Source organism: Lathyrus oleraceus, chromosome 1 (genome assembly GCF_024323335.1).
Source record: "Lathyrus oleraceus cultivar Zhongwan6 chromosome 1, CAAS_Psat_ZW6_1.0, whole genome shotgun sequence".
In the NCBI taxonomy this organism is placed as follows: Eukaryota; Viridiplantae; Streptophyta; class Magnoliopsida; order Fabales; family Fabaceae; genus Lathyrus; species Lathyrus oleraceus.
Window position 1 is genome coordinate 26,114,573 of NC_066579.1, and position 13,862 is coordinate 26,128,434.

Sequence of the window (13,862 nt, forward strand, 5' to 3'; positions counted from 1 at the left end):
GGCTCTAGCCTCACACTACTCATTATATATATATATATATATATATATATATATTATATATATATATATATATATATATATATATATATATATATATATATATATTATATATATATATATATATATATATATATATATATATATATATATATATAAATGTTTCTTGCTTGTCTATTAGTGGAGGAGTTGAATATATTGTATATAGAAACATGGATGTATATTAATATAAGTAAGTTTTGTGAGAAGTTTACATTGTTTTTCTCCAAGGAAAAACATTATTCATAGCGATACAATATATTATCAAAGTATTTGGTTCTTGGTCATGTAATTATTATATTATATGCCTCATATGTAATTATTATATTATATGTCTCCTATGTTATATTATAGGTTATATTTTGTATTTGAAGTCTATTTTAAAGGCTCAAAATTTTGAGGTCTTAGGCGATGACCTCGGTCGTTTTGGGTTTGGGTCGACCTTGAGTAGAAGAGATCAAACTCGTGGTTTTATTAAGGTTTTGGTATTTAAAGTAAAGAACAATTGAAAGTAATTTCTTATTATTGATGATAGTGAAATTAGAATACAATGGGGACTAATATATATATATATATATATATATATATATATATATGAAATAACTGTTATATAGCATAATTTGATAACATATTAAAGACTAAACAAAAAAAAATCAATTACAGCTGATTGGTTTACGATAAAATGCTAGTAAAATCTTGACTGTTTCAAAGTAATCTATCACTTCCAATTGGTTTATGAAAATCAACAATGTGAAATATATTGCGTTTCTATGTATTGTGTATGTTAAAGTTTTCTAAGGTTTTAATATTGACACTTGAATAAGGCAAAAGTAATAATAAACATCATCGACCAAAAAGATAACAAGAAGCTATCAAAAAACAAGTTAATCAAATTCAAACGATGTAAGCAAATAATTTAAATCAAATTCAAAGATCAACGTCAAAAGGAAATGAAGTCATGAAAGTTTGTCGGATCGTACTTTAATCTCTTTTAATCACTTAAAAATAAAATAAAAAAGAGTAAGTCTTGATTCATTCACGCACGAAAATATTTAAAATCTCTTCATCTATTTTGCATTTCTTCTAAAAATCAATCCTAACATGTGGTTAATCAATTAAGAAACAATCATAATCAATTAAAAAAGTTAAACTCGTCATCTAATCAAATAGAGCTCTCTTATAATTAATTAAAGAGCGAGTTCGCATCCTAGTCGATTAGAAAGCCAATTAATCAAAAGAGGTGCTAGCTTAGCCTATCGTTTCCTTTTCTGACTTAGCCTAATTGATTAGACTACCTTTTCTAATCGATTAGAAAAAGGTCAGACGCATGAATTGTTGCCTTTTTTAGCTAAAAAAAAATCCAATATAAAGGAGTGCTTTGTGCACTTCTCTAGCACAAATTTTATGATCTTCTACTCTTTTCTATCATTCTTTTTCTTTCTAAGAATCAACTTTATCCACTATACATTGTCTTAATGTTAAAAAAGTGAAAATTTTATTTTAAAGAGTTGTGTAATTTTGTAGTTGTGCTTAATTTGTATAATTAAGAGTTCAGTTCTCTTGTGTTGTTGTAATTGACTTGGAAGTTGCAAGAAAAATCTGTTAAAAAAACATGGTGTAAGGATGGTTGTTAGTTGAACCTGTAAAAAAATGTCAAGTTATTAATACCGGAAATATCAAGAGAAAATTCTTGAGGACTGGAGTAAGGCAAATAGTTTAGATTTGAACCAGCATAAGTATTTGGTGTGATCTCTTTAAAAACTTAATCTCTTTTTAATTCATGTCTTTACCTTTCTACTGCCTAAGCTCTTATTCTATCCAATTCTTAAAACTAATCAACTTTAAAAATATTTAAATCTTAATATCACAATTCAACAAATGGCATTTGAGCCTAACTCTTATTATAAGACTAATTGTCATAGGAGCTAGGAATGACTTCATACGATTCATTAAATAAACTTTCATCATTTAATGGAAAGAATGTACTTACTAAAAAGAGAATATGAGAATCTTTATAGATGAGTTGGATTATGATATATGGACAACTTTAAAAAAATGGCACATTTGTTCTCACACATCTAGTTAATGGTATTGTGCAAAACAAACCTAGAGAAATATGGACCAAAGAGAATAGCCAAGGTCATGAATGAGTTATTCTCGACAAAATGATGAAAGCAAAAACTATCATCATTTTTTTGTTAGTCATGGATGGTTTTTTTTTCGTGTTTCACATTGTAATTCAACAAAGGAAATGTGGGACACCCTTCAATTTATCCATGAAGGTATAACCAAGGTAATACATTTATTCTTATTTACGCGGCCATATAGAGTATTTCATTTCTTGTAAATAAAAGTTAATAGTAGTTAACTATGATTTAATTCATTTCATTAGTTACTTGTATTCCCTAAGCTATTTATATTCTATACAAACATAATAAGAAATAATTTTTCTACATGGTATCAGAGTTACATTTCTGATCTGAAAGAAAGAATAAAGAAATAGGATTTTTCCATGAAGGAAAAACAAAACAGCTCAAGCATATCAGATGTTGGTCCAAAGGCAACGATCGGAAACACCATGATCGCTCGACTGGGTGAGTCGAGAATGGGATACAAACTGCAAGTGCACAGTTCTATCGCGTAGTTTTAAAAGATATCGATCCCACAGGGACTTATGAATCGATATACCGTTATCTAAAGTTACTACGTAAATCTAAGGTGAAGATGTTTGATTGTTTGGGGAAAAACTAAGAGCTAAACTAATGTCTAGATTAAATATTAATAAAACGGATATCGGTATGTAATTCGTCAAAACTAGGGAATCAAGTCTTTGTCGGTTTCTTGGTTTTAAAATGAATCGTTTCGGTTAACTTTATTGGTTAAAGGTTCTATCTCAAACTCTCGCTCTGTTGAATAAACCATGATTTTATATTAATGTTGTTGTCACTTATAATTAAGTCAAAAACCATATTTTGAAAACAATAAAGTTGCAGAAACTCTTTTTAAGAAAATACTGACCGTTTTAAACACCCTTATCTCAAACTCTCGCTCTGTTGACTTAGGTTATATAATTAAATCCAAATGCTTAACTCTCGTCCTCACATTCAATCTTTAAAAATACTTTTTGGAAAAGGTCAGAATTTAATTAACTCTAAAACTTGCTCTCGCCCTGATCTAGAATTAATGCCTAACTTACACTGTCCAGTTAAAATCTCAAACTCTCGCTCTATTGATTTTAACTTCTCTATGTCTTTTACTTTTGTAAAAAATCCTGTTATTAAACCTGTAAGTTGAGACCATAAAAAGATTGATTTTGATTTTAAGTTTAGATAAACCGACTCAGTCTCGATCCCTTATTCTGCTTACTTTACATACCGATACCTAGGCAAATTAGCCAGACATGCTAAATAAACAAGAATTTATATCATGCATAAACAGACTCATTCCAGGCAGGCAATATGAATAAACAATAGAATAAAACATACAAAATTAAATAGCAATTAAAGAACCTGAATGCGTAATACAATGGTCTTGAACACTCCACCACAAGCCGGTAGGATTTGTTCTTGGATTCTTCAATTAAACCGTAAAATAAATCAAGGAAATAAAACTCGAATATAACGTAAGGTTAAATCCGGTATAAAGCTGCACAGTAGTTTCCGGTGTAGAAACTATTATGCGAAAAATATCTAAAAGCTAAAAACGGGAAAGATAAATTGCAAGGGAAAAGGGAAAGTAAAGCTTGCAAAAGAAATAAATAAAATAAACAATGCTGGAAAGGAAGAAAATTAAGCAAAGGCGTGAAAGGAAAATTTGGCAGAGCTTTCGCAAAACTGAGCGTGCAAAAACCTGTGTCCGGCAAAGAGAGGAGATGGCTATTTATAATAGCCTTGGTAACTGCCTTGCGTTTCCTACGAGTCTTCAGCATGGCTAAATACACGGCTTGAGAATAGGACACGAAATCCTCAACGTTACTTCCATTCTTCTGAGAGCGTAACTTGCGCCAAAAAGCTAGTGGACTGGTGTGACGCTCGTCACACCATGTGTGACGTCCGTCACAAGGCTACTTCGCGTGACGCTCGTCACAACCCTTGTGACGCCCGTCACAGGGGCAACTTGCGCTTCCTTTTGGGCTGGGCTTGGTCTTGGTTATTTGTTTTCTTTTTATTGCTTTTTACACCTCCTTTTCTTCCCTTTTCACTTTTGCTTCAAAATGGGTACCTGATGTAAATAGAAAAGAAATACTGCATAATAACTGATAAAATGGGATAAATTAAAGTAAATGATAATATAATCTAATTAAATTAAGTCTTAAAATGTGATATAATTTCATGTTATCAAACTCCCCCATACTTAAATCTTTGCTTGTCCTCAAGCAAAATTCAGTATAGAACTTGTTAAAAGTTTTAGCCAGATGAAATTTCAAAGCACACCTCAATTCGTACTAGGTTGCGAATGGATTTTTGTTTAGGAGGATTTTGAGTTTAATCTTGACATCAACAACTACCGTTACAACTTAGATAACCCTACTTTTATGCCAATCAGTTATAAGTACCCTATGATAGCTATCCTGGTTCCTTTAGTCTTATTTTACCCGTTTTCATTCTAGCGAAATCACATTAAGCCCTTTATCTTTTCGCGCACATAGTGGAGTAACCGGTTAGTGATTATGATCCGCTTTTAGCTAGAAGTTCTGGTACATAAGTCGGATAACTTCATTATTCAGTCCATTGCAAATTGCGGGGGATCGGACCGTAGTCCGCCCTACCGAGTTCAGTACCAGATTCCTACTGAACCAACTCATAATGGATCTTTCGTATTGTGCTTTTGCATGATCTGCAACCTTTAGATTAAATGATCTGGTAAGGATCACCTAATTTAATTAGTGCATTTCTTGATATCTTTATATATTTTAGGTTACTTTGGGGATCATTCACTTATATTCATCGGCTCTCCACGTAGTTTGCTATTAAGACGGTGCTGACTTCTGTATAAACTACTTGGGGTTGCCATAGAACTAAAAGTTCGAGGAATTGGTATAATAGGTACTTATCCTGATCTAACATATTGAGGTTCTCAGAGCGTTGTTACGGTAATGGTTTTGTTTTGATCTCACTCAAGTTTTATAAAGTAAGCAACCTTTATACTTATTGGGTGTGTTAAAATTTTTGTTATGGCTCAGGAAATTGAGGGGAATAGATAATAGAAAATTTTCACACTTAGGAACTTAACTTAAAATAAATATATATTATAATAATAATTTTGTTTTTTTTTTTTTTTTTTTTTTTTTCCATAATAAGAAGGGGAAATAACAATGAAAGGGAAAATAACATAAAAAAACTGAGAATGGAAAGAATATTGTTTCCCCCCCATACTTAAACTAAACATTGTCCTCAATGTTTTAAGGAAGTGAAATACAAGATGGAAAGGAAAAAAAAAGAAAATAACAACTAAGGCTGCCTTCCGCCTCTGGTTCTTGGACCTGGTGATCTTTGACGTATGTCTAAGTTGTCGAACCTGTTGAACAATTCAGTAAACCGCTGGTCGGTTATGGCATTCCGAGCGTCCTGTTGCTGTTGCATTTGACGCATCATCTGCATCATCTCTGTATTCTGTGCCTGCATACCATCGATAGCATCCATAATGTCATCGTTGGTCGCAGGCCTTCGTCGTCGACGACGTTGGGAGGATGGGCCGGCTGCATTACTGGAAGGGTTTAGCGGGACTGATTGTTGTGTTGGCGGATGATCACCTTGTTCCATTTCTTCAAACTCATCTGTTTGCTGGTTTGTTTGTGAAGGCTCGGTGGTTTCAGGAGCGCTAAGATCGTAGAGGTGGCGGTCGGGGTTTGTGACATCAGTTAGGGTGGTATTGGGTAGCACAACACTCGGGACTGCTTGGTTGTTCACCATAAGATAATAGCCTCCGCCTACTCTGTTTTTAATCAGGCGGCTGGAGCGGCAATAGCTGATATCCATAGACAGGGGAGGTAGGGATTCTAAAGTTTGGAGTTTATCCCCTAGGTTCAGGCCAAGTGCTATGGAGGTTATTAATCCACCAATTATAAAGGGTTGCCGGCCTCTAGCACATAAGGTGCGGATATGATGAAAGAGAAAAGAGGCGGCGTTTACCTTAGTATCCGGTTCGAAAACGCACTGGAGGAAAAATAACTCCTTCGAGTTAACCTTACTGTTGTTTGGTCTTCCAAAAAGTGTGTTTTGCAGGATACGGAGAAAATAACGGATGGTGGGGTTATGGATGTGGGAGAGAAGGAGTTCTTCCCAGTTGTAGGTATTTATACCGGAAATTTTCTTAAAAAGATCGAAAACTAGAACTGTGTTCCAGTTTGAGGTTGGAGGGATTCTGGCATGCAGCAGACCTTCTGTGGGAAATTGTAGCATGGCACTCAATTGGCGTTGGGTTAGAGAGTACTCGGTGTTAAACATACGGAAGGTTGCCGTACCGGTTAGAAATTCACCTTCACCGGCGGGAGTGGTGTAGTCGTAAGAACTTAGGAATTCTAAGGTTAGGGAAGGGTAGGTGGGTTGGTTATGGGTGCAAAGGAAGGTTAAATCGGCTTTACGGAGCATCCACTCGATACCTTGGAGTAAGCCCAATTGTTGTAAACAAGTTAAATCGGGGTACCTGGTGGGAGCGACGCCTCGCTGTTGGAAACGCTCGAATTGCTCTTGCTGATAGTTGTCATCTCCGGATCGGAAGATGATATTTCCGAAATTTTGATTTCCCGCCATTGTGATGAATTTTTGAAGGGATGATTTGGAAAGGAAAAGAAGTGTGTTTGATATGAGAGAATTGTTTTGTGGTGAATGAAGGAGGTTTTGGTAGGTATTTATAGGAGAAGGGTTGGAAGGTAGAAAGAAAAAGTGGTTGAAAAGTAATTAAGTGTGGTAAATGAAAAATGAATGGGGAATGTAAAAAAAAATCAAAGTGTAACGTTCGTCTCCAACGGCTCCTTAACGTTCACTTGTCTAAAGGGCGTTACGCTCGTCACAGGGGTGTGACGTTCGTAATAGGCGTTTTGCGTGCCGTTCGTCATGGAGTGTGTGACGCTCGTCACACCTCCTTTTTGGCAAGGCTTCAGTGGCGCTTCACAGAATTACTTTGGCGTATTTTAATGTTTTATTTTGCTTATGATCAGTTTAGTCTGCAGTTTTAATGCAATGTGCACGCTTACTTGCTTTGTATAATGATAATAGTAGGTAACAACAGTAGAACATAATAGCCATTGCATAATAAAATTAATTAAACAGCTTCAATAAAATTGATCATAAAGTATTACAGGGAAGGAAAATAATGAAATGAAACAGAAATAAACATGAATTCAAACAACATTAATGAAAAAATCTAGCCTAAAACTAAATAACTTAGAAAGAAATATAACTAAATTCCATCTATCTTCGGATCTCTGGCCGGAGGAGCAAAAGAGTTAACATGATGCCGTAACATACGTAACTGACTTGCCGTTCTGCTCATGCATTCTAGGATTTCAAGTCTCAAGTTATGGAAATCTTCCCTGAGGGCGTCTTGCTCTGACATCAAGGCTTCAATGACTGTTTTAATATCTGTTCCTGGCATATGATGTCGGAGATCAGGCATGACTGACTCTTCGGTCAGGACAGGCTGAGGAGGAGGATCAATATCATAGTAGCCGGAAGGTGTCTGAGGGTCAGACTCAGCAAGAGAGATATGGTCAACATAGTGCTCATAGTCGTCACAAATCTCATAATCCTGGATGGATTCAGTGGATCCAGCCGGAGTTGGGGTTTCATTCAGGTTATAGAGCCAGTTCCTTTGATTATGAACACTAGTTCTAGGATCGGGCATGGTGAATAGGCAGAGAACCTGGTTATCAATAATAAGCTCGAACTCATCAGACCCTATGTTTGCTATAAACATAGTGTTGAAGAGGAAGGGTATACTCATAGTAGTAATGCCACAAAAAGGGTTAAGGTCAAGCATAGGCTGACGTAGTCCAATAGCATTACCTATCATAGTGATCAAACCGCCTATTCTAATGGGTGCTCGCTCATCCTGGATAAGGTGGTCCAAATTAGCTAACATAAAAGTAGCACCGTTTACTGGACGGTTCTGGGAAGCACAAAATATGATGAAGAGTTCATCACGTGAAACTGAAGTACTATTTGGCTTCTTCCCAAATAAAGTGTGGGTCAGGATCTTATGGAAATAGCGAAAAGCCGGGTTATGTATGTTTCCAGAGAGAAACTCATGTTCTTCGGGCTCATCATTTCCAGTCAGCTTACCCCAAAAGTGTTCAAGCTCTCTATATTCAAAAAGTTCTTCCTGGCTTACAGTGAATGTATCAAAGGAGGTAGGAAAACCCAAAAGGTTGGTGAAGTCTCTAATATTAAATTGGTACTCCATATTGAACATTCTGAACTGGATAAAACCTCTGCTAATTCCTTTTCCATGGCTAGGTAGATAGATTAATGAACTAAGGAATTCTAGTGTGAGTCTCCGGTAGGTGGTGAAATGTCTCAGGATAGGGGAGGTCTCCCATCCTATCTGATTCAGCAAAAACAGGACACTCTGTCTCAGTCCAAGGGCAGTCATAGCCCAATCATCAGCATATAAACTAGGTAGCATCTCTCTAGCGGCTAGTTCTTCAAACTTTCGTTTCTGAGCCATTCCTCTGAACTTGATACCCATACGATCAAATGTCCCATCTGGTTAGTGTTAACTAGAGAAAAGAAACATGAGTTTAAGTCAGGATTTGGCCAAATGCCGAAAGAAGAAAAGAATTATTATTATTATATATAGATATATTTTTTTCTTTTTGAATAAATCAATAATGAATACTAAATAGAAATTAAAAGAATAATTAAGAGAAAAATAGAGAAATGATAATAATAATAATAGAATAATAAAATAACAGATTAATTTGTGGGTTGTCTCCCACTAAGCGCTTTGTTTAAATGTCGCAAGCTCGACAAAGAAACTGTTAAATATAGTCTATGAGTCCTGGGGGCGTTTCGTCTAAGTGTAGAATTTGCGAATCCTCGTTGGTTTCCGCATAGTGATAATGTTTCAGACGTTGCCCGTTTACGGTGAACGGTTCTGTAGATTGTCCTTTTATTTCTACCGCTCCACTGGGAAAGATTTTAGTGATATGAAAAGGTCCTGACCATCTGGATCGTAGTTTTCCCGGGAATAACTTTAGTCTAGAGTTAAATAAAAGTACTGCGTCGCCTTGCTTGAAGACTTTCCTTGATATACGCTTGTCATGCCATTGTTTTGTTCTTTCTTTATAGATTTTGGCATTTTCATAGGCGTCTCTTCTGAGTTCCTCTAATTCGTTTATGTCAAGGATTCTCTTTTCACCGGCGGCTTTATAATTCAAATTTAAATTTCTAATAGCCCAATAGGCTTTATGTTCTAATTCTACCGGGAGGTGACAGGATTTTCCATAAATGAGCTTAAATGGGGTCGTCCCTATGGGAGTTTTATAAGCAGTTCGGTATGCCCATAAAGCTTCTGGTAATTTCAATGACCAATCTTTCCTTGAAGTGGCGACCGTTTTTTCTAGTATTTGCTTGATTTCTCTGTTAGATACTTCCACTTGTCCACTGGTTTGAGGGTGGTAAGGTGTTGCTATCCTATGTCTCACTCCATATTTAAGTAGTAGTTTTTCGAGTACCTTGGATATAAAGTGTGATCCACCATCACTGACTACTATTCTTGGGATGCCAAATCTCGGAAATATTATATTTTTAAAGAGTCTAGTTACTACTCGGGTGTCATTTGTTGGAGAAGCTATAGCTTCGATCCATTTTGATACGTAGTCAACTGCCACGAGTATGTATTTGTTACCGAAAGAGGATGGAAAGGGTCCCATGAAGTCTATCCCCCACACGTCAAAAATCTCTACTTCCAAAATACCTTTTTGTGGCATCTCGTCACGTCTAGATATGTTTCCCGTGCGTTGACATCTGTCACACTCCTTAATAGCCGCATGTACGTCCTTCCATATAGTTGGCCAATAAAAGCCAGCTTGTAGGATTTTAGAGCAGGTCTTGGATGTACTTGTGTGTCCACCATAAGGCGCATAGTGACAGTGTTGGATTATATTTTCTACCTCTTCTTCGGGTATACATCGACGGAAAATACCATCGGGGCCTCTTTTGAAAAGTAAGGGATCATCCCAGTAATAGTGTTTTATGTCGTGGAAGAATCGTTTCTTCTGCTGGTAAGATAAAGTAGGTGGAACTATTCCGGCAGCTAAATAATTGACTAGATCAGCGTACCATGGTATGACAGATATAGCTAAGGTGGTCTCTACTTGCATGTCGGAGTTGTTCTCTTCCAAAGTAGCTATGAGTTTGTCATACGAGAAGTCATCATTAATGGATGTTCTTTCCGGTTCAAGGTTCTCAAGTCTAGAGAGGTGGTCTGCTACTACGTTGTCAGTTCCTTTCTTGTCCTTGATTTCTAAGTCGAATTCTTGTAGTAACAAGATCCATCTTAGGAGTCTAGGTTTAGCATCCTTTTTTGTTAAAAGGTACCTGATAGCAGCGTGATCAGTGTAAACTATTATTTTGGCTCCTACCAAGTAAGAACGAAATTTATCTAGCGCAAATACCACTGCTAGGAGTTCTTTCTCGGTTGTGGCATAATTCATCTGTGCTTCATCCAGGGTTCTGCTAGCGTAATATATAACGTGAAGCTTTTTATCCTTTCTTTGTCCTAAAACAGCACCTACAGCATAATCACTGGCATCGCACATTATTTCGAATGGTTCATTCCAGTCTGGTGTCTGCATAATGGGTGCGGAGATCAATGCTTGTTTAAGAGTTTGAAATGCTTTTAAACAGTTATCGTCGAATATGAATTCAGCATCTTTCATCAACAGTCCGGTTAAGGGTTTGGTTATCTTAGAGAAGTCTTTGATGAATCGTCGGTAAAACCGGCGTGTCCTAGAAAGCTTCGTACTTCTCTCACGGTTCTTGGGGGTTGAAGATTTTCGATTACCTCTATTTTGGCTTTGTCTACTTCAATTCCTCTGTTCGAGATGATGTGTCCTAAAACAATTCCTTCTTGTACCATAAAGTGGCACTTTTCCCAATTAAGTACTAAGTTTACTTTTACACATCGCTCCAGAACTCTTTCCAAGTTTTCAAGGCATTCTTCGAAACTTTGTCCGTATACAGAAAAGTCATCCATAAATACTTCCATGATGTTTTCGAGAAAGTCGGCGAATAATGCCATCATGCATCTTTGAAAAGTTGCAGGGGCATTACACAGACCAAACGGCATTCGTCTATACGCGAAGGTACCAAAAGGGCATGTGAATGTTGTCTTTTCTTGGTCATCAGGGTGAATTGGTATTTGAAAGAAGCCTGAATAACCGTCTAAATAACAGAAATGTGAATGTTTAGCTAATCGTTCTAACATTTGGTCAATGAATGGTAAAGGGAAATGATCTTTTCGGGTTGCTTTGTTTAGTTTCCTATAATCAATGCACATTCTCCATCCCGATTCGATTCGTTTAGTTATAGTTTCTCCTTTTTCGTTTTCAATAACGGTTATGCCTCCTTTCTTGGGTACAACGTGTACAGGACTAACCCATTTGCTGTCAGATATAGGATATATAATACCTGCTTCTAATAACTTGGTTATTTCTTTCTTTACTACCTCATTTAGGATCGGATTTAGTCTTCTCTGGTGTTCCCTAGAGGTTTTACAGTCTTCTTCTAACATGATGCGGTGCATACAAATAGAAGGGCTTATTCCTTTAAGATCGGTGATGTGGTATCCTAGTGCAGTTGGATATTTTCTTAAGATATGTAGGAGTTTTTCTGTTTCGAGTCTTCCTAGATCTGCATTAACTATCACAGGTCGTTCAAGTTCTAAGTCTAGGAATTCATATCTTAGATTTTTGGGAAGTGTTTTCAAATCAGGGGTTGGTTTGTTAAGACACTGCGTAGGATCTGGTGTTATTGCTAGGCATTGTTTAGATTTGTCCTCTAAAAGATAATCTGATGGTTTGACTTCTCCTGACTCTGCTTCTTTTATGCATTCATCGATGATATCCATGAAGTAACATGTATCTTCTATTGCAGGTGCTTTCAAGAATTGGGAAAGAATGAATTCAATTTTTTCTTCACCTACTTCGAAGGTGAGTCGTCCTCGTTTTACGTCTATGATTGCACCGGCAGTTGCTAAGAATGGTCTTCCTAGTATAATAGGTGTCGTATCATCTTCTCTAATGTCCATAATTGTGAAGTCAGTGGGAATGTAAAACTGACCTATGCGTACGGGAACGTTTTCAAGGATTCCTACAGGATATTTGATGGAACGATCTGCTAATTGCACAGACATTTTGGTCGGTCTTAATTCTCCCATCTCCAGTTTCTTACATATGGATAAGGGCATAACGCTAATTCCGGCTCCTAAATCGCATAAGGCTTTGTCGATGACAAATCTTCCTATGTGACAGGGTATAGAGAAGCTACCCGGATCCTTGAGTTTAGGGGGCATGTTTTGGATTATAGCGCTACATTCGGCAGGGAGTGTAACGGTTTCGCTATCCTCAAGTTTCCTCTTATTAGAAAGAATTTCTTTTAAGAATTTAGCATATGAGGGCATCTGCGTAATAGCTTCGGTAAACGGAATTGTAACGTTTAATTGTTTAAGGAGATCAACAAATTTTCTAAATTGGCCTACATCTTTGGTTTTAACAAGCCTTTGAGGGTAAGGTATAGGTGGTTTGTAAGGTGGTGGAGGTACATAAGGTTCCTTCTTTTCTAGGGTTTCCTTATTACTCTCTTCCTTTTCCTTAGGTTCACTTTCCTCAATGGATTTCTCAGGGTTTTGGTTTTCTATCCTTGGGTCAGACGGTCCTTCCACTTCCGTTCCACTTCTCAATATAATTGCATGAGCTTGGCTTCTCGGATTGGGTTGGGGCTGTCCAGGGAATGTACCAGTTGGTGCAGCAGTAGGTGCTTGTTGTTGAGCTACTTGAGATATTTGCGTTTCCAGTATTTTGTTATGGGTAGCCAGGGCATCTACTTTGCTTGCTAGTTGTTTAAGTTGTTCGCCAGTGTGTATGTTCTGGTTTAAGAAATCTTTATTGGTTTGTTGTTGGGAAGCTATAAAGTTTTCCATCATGATTTCCAAGTTGGATTTTCTAGGGGTATTATTGTTAGGATTCGGTTTCTGATATCCTGGAGGTATAGATGGGGCTTGATTTGGAGACTGTCCAGGTGCGTATAAAGCATTATTACTCTTATATGAGAAGTTTGGATGGTTCTTCCAATTTGGGTTATAGGTATTCGAATAGGGGCTTCCTTGAGCATAGTTTACTTGCTCTGTTTGGATTCCAGTCAAGAGTTGACATTCCGCAGGAGTGTGGCCTTGGATTCCACAGACCTCGCAATTCTGAGTTATAGCAACCACGGCTGCTGGAGGCGATACGTTTAAACTTTCAATCTTCTGGACCAAAGCATCCACTTTTGCATTGATGTGATCAAGGTTACTTATCTCGTACATGCCAGTTTTCGGTTGAGGTTTTTCCACTGTTGTTCGTTCGGTTCCCCACTGATAGTGGTTTTGGGCCATGCTCTCGATAAGCTGGTAAGCATCAGCATAAGGTTTGTTCATTAGTGCACCACCTGCAGCGGCGTCTATTGTTAACCTTGTATTGTATAAAAGACCATTATAAAATGTGTGAATTACTAACCAGTCTTCCAAACCATGGTGTGGGCAAAGTCTCATCATGTCTTTGTATCTTTCCCATGCTTCGAAAAGAGACTCGTTGTCTTTCTGTTTAAATCCGTTTATCTGGGCTC

General features: G+C 37.0%; 1 pseudogene; it reads left to right on the forward strand.

The window, feature by feature from the left end:
* The first annotated feature begins 13,762 nt into the window (after nucleotides 1-13,762).
* Nucleotides 13,763-13,862, forward strand: LOC127116376 (uncharacterized; annotated as a pseudogene).